The sequence below is a fragment of the Quercus lobata genome, chromosome 5, assembly GCF_001633185.2.
Source record: "Quercus lobata isolate SW786 chromosome 5, ValleyOak3.0 Primary Assembly, whole genome shotgun sequence".
In the NCBI taxonomy this organism is placed as follows: domain Eukaryota; kingdom Viridiplantae; phylum Streptophyta; class Magnoliopsida; order Fagales; family Fagaceae; genus Quercus; species Quercus lobata.
In genome coordinates this window covers 80,793,756-80,806,691 of record NC_044908.1, presented here as the reverse complement: position 1 = coordinate 80,806,691, position 12,936 = coordinate 80,793,756, and the positions used below count along the sequence as shown (strand labels likewise).

Genomic DNA, 12,936 nt, shown 5'->3' with positions numbered 1-12,936 from the left:
AGGAATTTGTTTCCAATATCTAAATAGTCATCATGGTAGGAGAAAAGAAGTTTCATTACCTTATAGAGTTTCATTATTGAAACATTCAAATAGATGTTCTTTAAAACCTTCTCCCCCCCTCCCCCCTCCCCCGGCATCCCTTATAATGTGTGTGTGTGTGTGTTTTATACATTGTGAATCAAAGTATACCTGCTTTATTTTTATTAATTGTCAGAATTTTTTTTTTTTAAGTAAATAATGCGACAATAGTTTGGAACTTGAATTGATTGAAGATAAAATATAAGTAATCGTTAAGTCATGCAAAATGTATGAGAATATTCTACATAAATGTTATTAAATAAAAAATAATATCATAGAATAAAAGAATAAATAATATGACAAGACCTGTAACAAAGCAACATAACAAATGACAAAGAGATAGAGTAAGCAAAGTGTCTTTAATACACACCTCAAAACACATAAAGGTACCGATTACAAAGGTAAAAACAAAGCCAACAATAATGTAATATATATATATATATATAAATATATATAAAACCGAAGCTTTTGAAACTCTCACAATTTTCCATGTCAGCATTATTTAAATAAAAAAAACAAAAATTATAATTTTACTATAAAACCAGAAAAAAGATTAAAACAAAAATTATAATTTTACTATAAAACCGGAAAAAAAAAATCTCTGCCACTTAAAAACAAAACCCGATAATGCTTCTTCTTCTTCTTCTTCCCCTTCTTCTTCCCCGTTCCACTTCTCTGTCATCCAATACACGCTTCACGGTCAAACCTTCGCCGTCATCCAAAACATTCTCCTTCGTCCAAAACAGACCCTACAGCCAAAGCCCTTCCCCATCATCCAAAACCCAGACCCATATTAGCTCCAACAAAAACTGATCCCATTCCCCTTCTCCGTCGTCCAAAACGCCTCTGAAGTAATTCACTCCAATCGCAGATACAGGTCAGCCAAACCCCTTCTCTGTATCAAACCATTCTCTCTGTATTTCTCAATTAAATTTTTTTTTCTGTCAATTTAGGGATTTTGTCTTTAATTAGGTTTTTCTATCATTTTAGGGATTTCACTTCTTAACCCTCAGGTGTGTTGGGTTTTGGCCGTCAATTGCAACTGAAGCTAGTCTCCTCTGTAAAGGAAGTCCAAGCCCGAGGTAAGAATTCTGATTTGCTCTTCAATTGAAAACCAACTGCCCAGTTATTCTTCCAATATACTGTTCTTTCTCCACTTCAATTGTTCATGGAATTTTTTTTGTGGTTGTGGGTGATCTACTTTGGTGTTTTGGGTTTCTATGGCTGAATGGTTGGCCTTTGGTTTGCCGGCATTAAAAAAGGGTTTTTTTTTTTTTTTTTTTTGAGACGGATTTGCTGGGTGGGGTAACAGACTAACAGTGGTGTTCATGGGTTGCAATAAGGTTATCCTCATGCCCAATTCTTTTGTTTTATGTATTGAATATAAATTGGATTTTCTAGCTGAAGCCTGAAATTGGTGGTATATCAATTTTCTGTCAATAAGTTTTTAATTTCTAGATTAGATTATTCTAATTTTTTTTTTTCGATTTCTTTTGTTTCAGCACCTATACATTAACTAAGTTCTATTTCTTGGCCATATTTGTTAGGTGTTCGACAAAAGGCCTACAAGAGTAACTATGTACATGGGTTGTCAATTGAAATAAGAAAACAGTTGAATGAATTTCTTTAAAATGGAAACTCAAAATTTATATGTAGAGGAAAGTTTTAGAATGTATCTCTTTTACAAGGTTACTTCTACCAAATCATTTTTGCCAGTATGTATCTCACAAATTTAGCTTTTGCGTAACAGGTCAGTGTTTGGCAACATCTACACGGCACCTCCTTCCATGTCTATTTGTGCAGTTTTGTTTGCCTTATATAATGCTGTACATAAGCACAACTACGGTACCCAATATACCTCCATTAGGGTGAGATATATTAAGATGCACTTCTTATTGTAAAAAAAGATGATAAAGTAAGATCTCAAAGGTAAATGCCTTTGGTAGGTTTTGACTTACTAATGGTTGTATTTATTAAATAGTTGTAAATCCTTTGTCTTTTAATTGTGTTACTGATTCTTGGGGGAAATGTTTTGATGATCCATGTTTAGTTTATCAATTTATCTGTAAAAATGTATTTGGTACTCCAAGAACCCAGTTTTGGTCTGTACAAAACACCCGTATCTTGAATGTGTATTGAGTCTGCCATCATGATATGTTAGATAGTTGATGCAGAATCTGTTTTATAACTTATATTTATGACAATGATGGTTAATATCTTAGACATTGTTACTTGACCGGGGTGTAGTTATATGCAAAATGGGGTGCACTGACTTGACCTTTTTTGAAGGCTAGGTTATTTCTGTTAGTATGCTGGATTATTTTTATGTGTGTTGTTTCAAGTCTGCCCTTTGGAAACTATGTAGATATTTATGTGTGCTGTTATCTATATTTGTTAGTGGGAGTGAAACTGTGGAGCACTTTGGTTTACTAATCTCTTTAAATTGTGTTATTTTAATTCAAAACTTTTGAATAAGGTTCTAAATGATGTATTATAAATTTTTGGGTGTCAGTGTCAGTTAGTTACTATTTTGTTATATTAGATGTTACTCATAAGATAATTTTAGACAAGCTATGAGTTTTCTGTGTTTGAAAAACTGAATCTTTATCCAAATATACAAAGGCTTAAAAAGTAAAATTCCATTTTAAATTTGGGGATTTAAAAGGACTTAGGTTTTGGTATTTTGATCAGTTGGTTTTGAATTACGTGATTGGGTTAGATTTTGTTTTAATTAAGGTTTTGATTTAGACTTATTCTTCTTCATCTACTGTAATTTCAAAAGGTTGTTTGTTCATTTGAATGAAATTGATACCTCTTTTTGGTTGTTTAATTGTTTTGATAATGATTGATTTTGTTTATTTGTTTGGTGTTTTCAGGTTCCCAAAGTGGTTTATTTAGGCTATTATCGGATCGGCCTCAACCTTCGACTCATGGTTTGAGTTTTTCACAAAGACAGTGCTTAGTAAAGGCGTTACACGCTGAGCCAAAACGTAATGATTTGATGGCCCTTGGTGAGTGCAAAAGTTTAGTTTGAATTTTTTTTACAAAGTCATTATCTTTTTCAATCATTTGTTATTATTTTAATGATTTAATTTAAAATAGATTTCTTTAAACAACTTCATTTCAAGCAGTATCATCCTTATTAGTTTATGTACTTTGATGACGTGCTTCCTTATGCTCTGAAGAGTGAAGGAGGTTGTGTATGGGGCTTGCAAAAAATACGATGGGGATGTGCAGAGTGATGTGTTAGTGTAAGATTTGTGTCTATATGAGAATAATTTGTGCTTGACATATTGTTCATTGTAGCTTTTGCTACTTTTGTTGTAAATGAATGGACCTAGGGTTGTATTTTAAAATTTTGTTATTTAAGATCAAAAAAAAGGTCTCCATATGTTTTTTTTTTTTGTTTTTTTTTTTTTTTAAGGTATTGATATCTTGGATTTGTATAAAAATGTTTGCTTTCTTTGTAGAGTTTGGTGTTGTTGGCACACAAAAAGCTCATTAGGGAGAAGCTTGCAGAAGAGGCTGAACAGAACGTTAAGCAGGGGAGGCCAAGAGGGAATATTACTTGGTAACAAGTATTTCATACTGGATTGAATTGTTCAAGAGCTGTTGCTGCATTAAGGTTTTATTAATTAAGTGCTACTGCATATTGAGACAAACAAATTTAATTCTATGCAACACTCAATCAAATTAAATCATTTTGAGTTCAAGCCTAAGGTAGACTTGGCTGTGTATGAAAATTGAGGAATAGATGTCTTGATTTGGTTGGATGAAAGTTTTTGAATTAGCGGAGTGAATGTATTTTTATATTGCTGATTTTTTGCCCACTTAGATTGGAGTCTCGTGCATTCCTTTTTTTTATATATATATATATATATATATAAAAAAAAATGAGATCTCAAATTTCACATGCCTTTCTTTCAACTCTTTTAAATAATAATATTATTACTCTGCTCTTTTTTCTTTGTTTGGTTGATGGGATGTTATTCAAAATTTAAGTCAATTATTTTTTAAAATTGCACTTAATTTGGTTAGATGGTCCATATTCCTAAATTTCAGATTTCTATTTTTGTCCTCTTTGCTTGGTTAGTGTGGAAGTTCAAGAAGGTTAAGGAATTAAGAAATGGGATTTTGGCAATTTTCTTTTGCTCAACGATTGGGATTTGCCAAATAGAAGCTAATGTTGAATTTGGCAAAATTAATTTTATTTTGGATTAGCACAAGACACCATTATTTGATTGGAATATTTTTAGACTTAAAGTAACATCTTAAACTACAAATGAAAAATGCATTCAACAGAAGAAGAAAAATAAATCAAGATGATTTTGCATATGTTATATACATTTCACATTTATGTAAAAACTTTCCGCACATAGCGCGGGTTAGCGACTAGTAAGAAAATATAAGCAAACCTAACTAAGTACAGTTGATTAGTCTAACTATCTTTGGAACCTTGTACAAAAGCCTTTAAGATATCTTCTAGGATCTAAATAGATATGACTATCCATCCGTTGAAGGGTGAAAGGATGTGCAGAAAACATAAGTAAAGTTTATGCATAACTCAAATAATTTACTGAATAATAAGCATATTTATAGACATATAACCATATTTAAACATAGAAACATATGTATCTTAAGCATGTTTATAAACATATCAGCAATAATAACTATTTTCTTCAAACACTTATTCAACTTCACTTACTTTGATGTAATTTTGGTAAAATACTATTTTAAATTCTTGTTTCTTCAACATCATTCCTAAAATTGTGGATTCCACCTTATAGGATGAAGTAACTTTAAACAAATAAATTCTAGTTTTGAAATAGAGCTATTTTTCCCACCTTTCATTACAATTTAAAACAAAGTTCTAAACATATATATAACTATAATGCTTACAAACTTTTTTTTTTTTTAATTCTCAATTTCTTATAATAAGATGTCAACTCAAATTTTTTTTTTTTTTTTTTTTTAAATAAACTCCTTCAAATACTATGCAAAACATATGTTTAAACATAAATACAGTAATAAAAATTGAGATACAAGCATAATGAACTTTGTTCATGTCGAAGTTTCTAATATCAGTAACCATATAAACTATACAATATAATAACAGAGGTGTTTATAATAATTATGTTTGTCTCTAATTGTAATACGTTAGAGCCATTTGTTCACTCACTTTCCATTTCATTCTGAATGTTCAAATAGTGTATAAAACACCTACGAACGTTTAGACCCCCAATTTACAAATTACCAACACAAGCTTATAATCAAACAATGTATGTGCGGAATATGATAATAAGCTAAAACAGAATAGGTAAAACAATCTAAACCATAATTACTCACAACCACAATAGTAATTAAAAGGCAAAGATTAAGGGAAGAAAGATGCAAACACAAAGACAACACAGCGATGTGTTATCGAAGAGGAGATTGAAGTTTTCGGCATAAAACCTCTTTGCCGCCCTCTAAGCAGTCAATAATCCACTAGAGAATAAAGTTGGGATATATGAATAGCAAATGACCCTCCAAGCCTAATCTACCTAGTGCACCTAAGCCCTCCATGCTTCTTGCTCCAACAAGGTTACGCCGAACCTTGTCTTCTCTAGCTTACCGGATCCTACAATAGCCCATTGCATCAACCAAAATGAATTGGTCCCTTCTAAACTACTTCCTAAGCACCAAAATACTTTCTCACAGATATGGGTATGGTGAAATAAGAATTTGGCTAATTTACCTCTCAAGGATGTATCAATGGAGAGGGTGAGAGTAAAGGAATTTGGAGAATCAATGGATGAAAATTGTGGATGAGTCAATCTTGTTTTTCTCTAGGGTTTCTCTCTCAAAATTTTCTCTAAAAGCTCTCTACATTTCGTGGGTATAAGGGTATTTACAGTAGGATGTGTATAGAATGTGAAGAGTCAGTTACAACCAAACAAGGTGTTCTGGTGACTCGAGCTCGCAACTGGAATGAGTCGCGAGCTAACTGCCTTGCCAGATTGGAGGTTTTGTCTTGTAGTGCAACAGTTGGCGTGACCCTTCAGCTCCCTCCTGCATGCTTCACACTTGTGCCATTCTGGTGACTTGCCAATCGCAAGATCCAGTCACGAGGCTCTTCTTGATTGCACACTCTTGAACTTTTCTTCACACTCTCACACACACTACCCTTACATGATTCCCACCTAAATACAAGGTTTCTAAATGCTGAATTACAAGCAAATTTGGCACAGAATAAAACCAACAAAATGATTGAATAAATTCAACCTTACAATCTCCTCTTTTGGCTATTCCGTGACAAAACCCTAAAACAAACTCTAGACTTAACATGTGAGTTGAAAACAATTGAACAAAACTCACTCACACCTAACTCTAGAATCTGTGAAGCTCTTGAACCATACAAACAAATATTTCTTGAAAACAACACAATATGATCATTGTAAGCAAAAAACTTGAAATGCATATGGAGCAAGCACAATGCGATCAAGCAAAAGGGAATGAAGTAATAAAGCATAGCTTGACCAAAAACAAACAATCATTATAAATAGTGACCACAATGATCATTCACATAAGGAATGAACATCTAGACATGCAAGCTAATAAACTCAATGCAAAGTATCATTTGCATGTCCAACACTCAACTGATACATTAACACAAGGAAATTGCATCAAGGATATAAAATCCAACAGGGCACAAGAGTGATGTACTTAGAGAAATGCATAACATTAACAACAAGTACTAAGCTACAAAGCATGGGTACAAAACAAAATATTTTAAATAGTTAAGCATAATCATGAACTATGAGCAAAGCAAAAACATAGTTAATATAACACAAAACTCTTTCTCTCTTTCTCCCCCTATCATATCACTCCCCCTATCATGAATCATAGGAGTTATATGAACTTGGAACATATATACCTGTAACTTGAAACACTTGCACAAAACACATTAGACCCTCAAAGTAAAGTAAGTAATAAAAGGACAAATATAATGTAAAAAGTAAATTGCGATCAATTAAACATAATGTGAAATATATGAGCAACTTGATCATATACCAAAATAGTCATACAGAAATGACTACAATGACCACATAGCAAAGCAAATAATCATCCGAACACGCATTCACTAAAGCACAATGGTATAAGAATGTATGCATGTCCAACACATAAACACGATACAATGAAAACAACAAAGCACAGATACTAAACATAACTCAAAGCACCATAAAGCAAACAAAAAAACAAACATAAAGAAACACAAATGAAACAAAGTTTTCTTATAAATACAATGTCTTCTCCCCCTTGGTATATGTATCTCCCCTATGGAATATCTCTCCCCCTACAAATGTGCACAAGAAATATAATTTCTCCCCCTAAGAATGTGCACAAGAGTCATATAGAAATGACAAAACTCTCCCCCTTTTTGACACGAATAGACAAAGGGTCAAGGAGAAATGAGGGCAAGAAATGAAGGAATGAACAAGGATAAAGATGCATGAGGGGTGTAAGGTGAATGAGAAAAAGAAGCTCAAACAAAAGACAAAACAAAATGCTACAAAGTATAAAATAAACATGACATGCTAGGATGAATAAACAAGGTATAGACCAATGTATGACAAGGGTAGCAAAGGTGTGTGCAAGAGGTGGCTATGTGCAATGCATGACCAAAGTATGAAGAATGCACATGTGGGGTAAGGTGTGTTAAATACATAACCAATGAACCAAACATGTTCCTATTGAGGAAACATGAGACACCCCAAAGTTTGGTACTCATCGGAGTCCAAATAAGTGAGAAAATGTCTGGGAGGCATTTTATCAAACACCTAACATGCACACTATGAATAACAATGTAAAACAATGCATGAACATCATATAATCCACTCTTAATACAAGTTCTTTATACCACATGGGGCCAACATCCAAAGAAAATCATCAAAAGAAACCAATCTCATACAAAAATTTGGTAAGAATTAAGTTTTCCCAACTCCTATGATGAAAATCCCAACCAAAAGTACAAAACTCTCCAAAACATAATCTAAGGATCCAAATCAATGAAAAGAGTTTAAAATTACCTTAGAGATGTTAATAGAATTAAAACCATTCAAATTGATTGGGCTTTGAAGTAAAAATATTGAAAGAGGGGTTTTAGAGAGAATAGGAGAGGTTTAAAACAGTTTTCCCATGAAAAACACTTTAAAAAGCTGTTTCTGGACGTTTCGCAACTAGGCGAGTCGCAAAGTGAGTCGCAAAAATTTTCGCAAGTCACAAGTGAGTCGCGAAAAAATCTAACACTTGTTTTTCAACACAGAAATTTAAACAATGAAAAACAAAATAAGTACTAAACATGAACACAAAGAGTGATAAAAATCACCTCCAAATACATATAAAATGATCAAAAATCTTTTTTGATTGATCCATAAATAGTTGAGCACACACACATCACATTTAAACAAGTACAATTGAACAAATGAATAGGACATTCATTGAACATTAGGCATGTATGTTGTATATGTGTGTATCAAATGTGGAATAGTCCTTAGTTTAGAGTAAAGTTTCAATGATCAATTCAATCAAATCATACATAACTAGTACTAAGTCAAATGGTCTATCTCAATTATAGAAATGAACATATATGACCTCCCACAAGAAAATGATTACATATCTTTGAAGCTTTTCATTTTACTTCTTTATAATTCATAATATTTGATCATTTTGAATCAATACATCTCATTTTGAAATCGATACCTGAAGTTTTTGATATTTTAATTTGATGAACAAGCCTTTGGCTTTTGGGCATCATACATTTCCAATACAAGTCGTTTTCCCTTTTTCCTAGTCAAATACTAGTATGTGCGACGACTTTTACAGCTCATTATCTCTTTTCATTTTGAAATTTACATTGGTTGAGCTCTTTAAGAAAAAAATAAAAGAGTGGGAAGATATATAGGCACAAGTCTATGCATGTATCAAAACCAACATGACAATTGACTAATCATTCATGACAAGCTTGAAGATCGATTTACAACAATCACACATAGATGTCAAGATTTTTCCCACAAAGATAGATGTCCATACATAACAAGCTAAGCTTGTAAATGCACTACGTCATTAGTACGAAGGTACTAGGCCATACTCACATGAGATATGTGCTCAAACATATACGATCAAACTTTTAAAATTTTTCACTTTTTATGTGGTTTTGGATTTTTTACTCACACAAAACTAAAACATAAAAGTAAGATAAAAAACAAAACAATGCATATAAAGAAATGCAAGATGCAAAAAATGCATGAAAATATGACATTCAATGCACGAAAGGTCTTACAAAGATCGAAAAAATTAGATCAATGACCAAAAGAGCAAATGTTCAACCATAGGAACCCTTTCTCATCCAAACGGAACAATTGTTTGGAATGAGTGTCTCATGAAAAGTGAGACGAGGGTTGGAAGAATGAGAACCGGAGATGCACATAGACAAGGAGTTAAGAGCATTAAACATTTTCTGTAACAACATGCTATTTCTACTCAAATCCAGTTTACCCTTTTTAGCACAACTTCCATGAAGCTCAAGTTTCTTTTTTCTTTTAATTCTTTTAAAAGCATGAAACTTAGAGTAATGAGGTCTTACATGATTAGAAGCACCACAATAGTGACACACAATGTGTTTAGGTCTATTAGGCTTTTTGGGAAGGGATCTAGCAACATGGTTTTGTTCCCTCTTCAACTATGACATTGAGATCTTATATGACCAATCACACCACAATGGTGACAAGTTGGAACAAACTTAGATCTATCCAAAGCCTTAGGTTGAGACCTAAATAAAGGCTTTAACTTAAGAGCCTTTCTCTCCATCTTTTGATTTCTTTTGTGTGGAGGAATGTACATTGATTTGCCCTTAGAGGTAGAATACACATTAAGCACAAAATTAGGTACCACAACATGATTGCAACATATATTATCATCCTTTTTAGCAATAGGTTCAACAATCAAACACTTGGCATGCATTTTTAGAGATTCATTCTCACATTTTAGCTCATTAACAAGTTTGTTAGATAAAACAAGTTTAGCATCCAAGTCCACATTCAAACACTCAAACTCCTTCAGCTTTTCAAGAGAATTTTCAGCAAGTTTCTTATATTTTTCAACCAATTTGTTGGATTCATTAGGTTTAGCAATCAAATCATCATTTTCACAAAATAACTTGCTCAAATTCTTTTGAAACTTCTTAGCATTTTTCTTGAAGAGTTTGTCATTTGGAATATCAACAACACCCAATGATTTAAGTAACATGTCATCACAATCATGAGGATAAAAACTCATAGAGGCATTTTCACAAACACGTGGCATGCTACAATCATCAACATCCAAAACATGCATAGAAACATACAAAGCACTATCCATGGCAAATAAACACACGGGGTCAAGGATCATACTTAGATATTTAAATCACAACAAGTGTACCCGCTCTGATGCTAATAGAATATTCAAATAGTGTATAAAACACTTTTGAACGTTTAGACCCCTAATTTACAAATTACCAACACAAGCTTATAATCAAATAATGTATGTGCGGAATATGATAATAAGCTAAAACTGAATTGGTGAAACAATCTAAACCAAAATTAATCACAACCATAGCAATAATTAAAAGGCAAAGATTAAAGGAAGAGAGATACAAATACAAAGACAACACAACGATGCATTATCGAAGAGGAAACCGAAGTCCTCGGTGAAAAACCTTTCTGCCGTCCTCCAAGCAGTCAATAATAGCAGAAGACCCTCTAAGCCTAATCTGCCCAGTGCACCTAAGTCCTTCAAGCCTCTTGCTCCAACAGGGTTACACCGAACCTTATCTTCTCTAGCTTACCAGATCCCGCAATCGCCCATTGCATCAATCAAAATGAATTAATCCCTTCTGGACTGCTTCCGAAGCATCAAATAACCTCCTCACAGATATAATTATGGTGAGATAAGGATTTAGCTAATGTACCTCTCAAGGATGTATCAATGGAGAAGGTAAGAATAGAGGAATTTGGAGAATCAAAGGATGAAGATTGTGGATGAGTCAATCTTGTTTTTCTCGAGGGTTTCTCTCTCAAAATTCTCTTTGGAAACTCTCTACATTTCATGAGTATAAGGGTATTTATAATAGGGTGTGTATAGAATACGAAGAGTCAGTTACAACCAAACAAGGTGTTCTGGCAACTCGAGCTCATGACTAGAACAAGTCGCGAGTTTGAGTTACGAGCTAACTGCCTTGCCAGAGTGGAGGTTTTATCCTGTAGTGCAACAGCTGGTGTGACCCTTTAGCTCTCCCTACATGCTTCACACGTGTACCATTCTGGTGACTTGCCAGTCACAAGCCAGTCGCGAGATCCAGTCACAAGCCTTTTCTTGATTACATACTCTTAAGCTTTTCTTCACACTCTCTTACACACTACCCTTACATGATTCCCACCTAAATATAGGGTTTTTAAATGCTGAATTACAAGCAAATTTGGTACGAAATAAAGCTAACAAAATGATTGAATAAATTCAACCTTACAAATATAAATCTCCTCTTAAGGTATAACAATGGGAGAGGGGAGGAGAAGAGACTACAAAATTTCTTTATTAAGGATGAGTAGCTCTCTCTTAAATGGTGGGTGTTGTAGAAACCTCTCTAAGGTTTTCTTCTGAATAGCTTCCTTACAATATTGTGGGTAATGAGGGTATATATAGCGTGGATAAAGGGTAGGAAAATCACATTTAAAATCCAACTGGTCAGTGTATCTCGTGAGTCATCTCGTGAGTTGGCCAAGTCACGAGTGACTCATGAAACACACTGACTATTGAACTTCCTCATGCACTCATCACTTGACCTTTCATGGGTGCAGCAGTCCCAAGCCAGTCGCGATCCAAGTCGTGAGATCAACTGTCTTGAGCAATTTTCACCAATTTAGTACTAAACCCATTACAATTAATTCCCACAAAATACAAAGAAATAAATTAATGCAATTATAACACTTTTTGTTATGGAATAAAGCCAACATAAATGTTATGTGAAAAATCATAACTTAACACTAAGTTTTACCCATTCTAAAATAACTCCTAATTGATACGTAACCATAACAGGAACCAAATTTGACTTAAAAAGCTTTAAAAGCACCTAAAAACAAGGAAATAAATGACCTAAATCTAAAATAACAAAAATTGCAAAAAAAAAAACTAAAAAAATAATAAATTACAATGACTAAATAGTAAATTTTGTCCTACATCATATTCTTATATCAAAATAACCCATACTATTAAGTTGTGGATGAAGGAGCCTAATAGTATGATATCAATTAAGATTTCTTTTTTAAAAAATTCTTGCTAAAATTTTTTTACGTAGTCTTTAAATTGTCCTCTAAGCCTATAAATGAAAATTAAGTTTAGAATTTGATCAACAATATTCTTACATACTTTTTCTTATGGATTCAAGAGACCCCTATGATTTTAAGGGTTTGCATTTAGTTTGAATGAGATCTAGCCCCACTTTAGATTTCCATTATGTGTGAAGTACTAGTAGTACTCTACAAAAAGTACAAAAAAATGAAATTAGACTTGGTTTTATAGGTTTGAATTAGAAATATTCAAAAAGAGGGATAATCTCATTCAACCTTTTTATTTTCATCAATAATTTAGGGTGGAGAGATTTGAACTCATCTCTTTGCTGGAAATTTGGAATCATTAAGATGTGCCAGTTGAGCTACAAGGCTCTTGGCCAATTTCATCCAACCTTGAAATGTAGCGTGGCAAATTATGATCTCTAAGAAAAACCCTAATCTAGGTCTTGGTCTCAATCCTCATTTTCTTAATAATCTTTCCTCCTTTTCAGCT

At 33.1% G+C, this 12,936-nt stretch overlaps 1 long non-coding RNA gene across 3 annotated transcripts; it reads left to right on the top strand.

The window, feature by feature from the left end:
- The first annotated feature begins 704 nt into the window (after positions 1–704).
- LOC115993067 lies at positions 705–3,871 on the top strand. Of its 3 annotated transcripts, none has more exons than XR_004092766.1 (5): positions 705–955; positions 1,069–1,160; positions 1,829–1,946; positions 2,955–3,089; positions 3,549–3,871. It is a non-coding gene; the product is annotated as an uncharacterized LOC115993067 (long non-coding RNA). The 3 variants fall into 3 exon arrangements; XR_004092765.1 differs by having other exon boundaries at positions 1,829–2,007; XR_004092764.1 differs by having other exon boundaries at positions 1,829–3,089.
- The last annotated feature ends 9,065 nt before the right edge of the window (positions 3,872–12,936 follow it).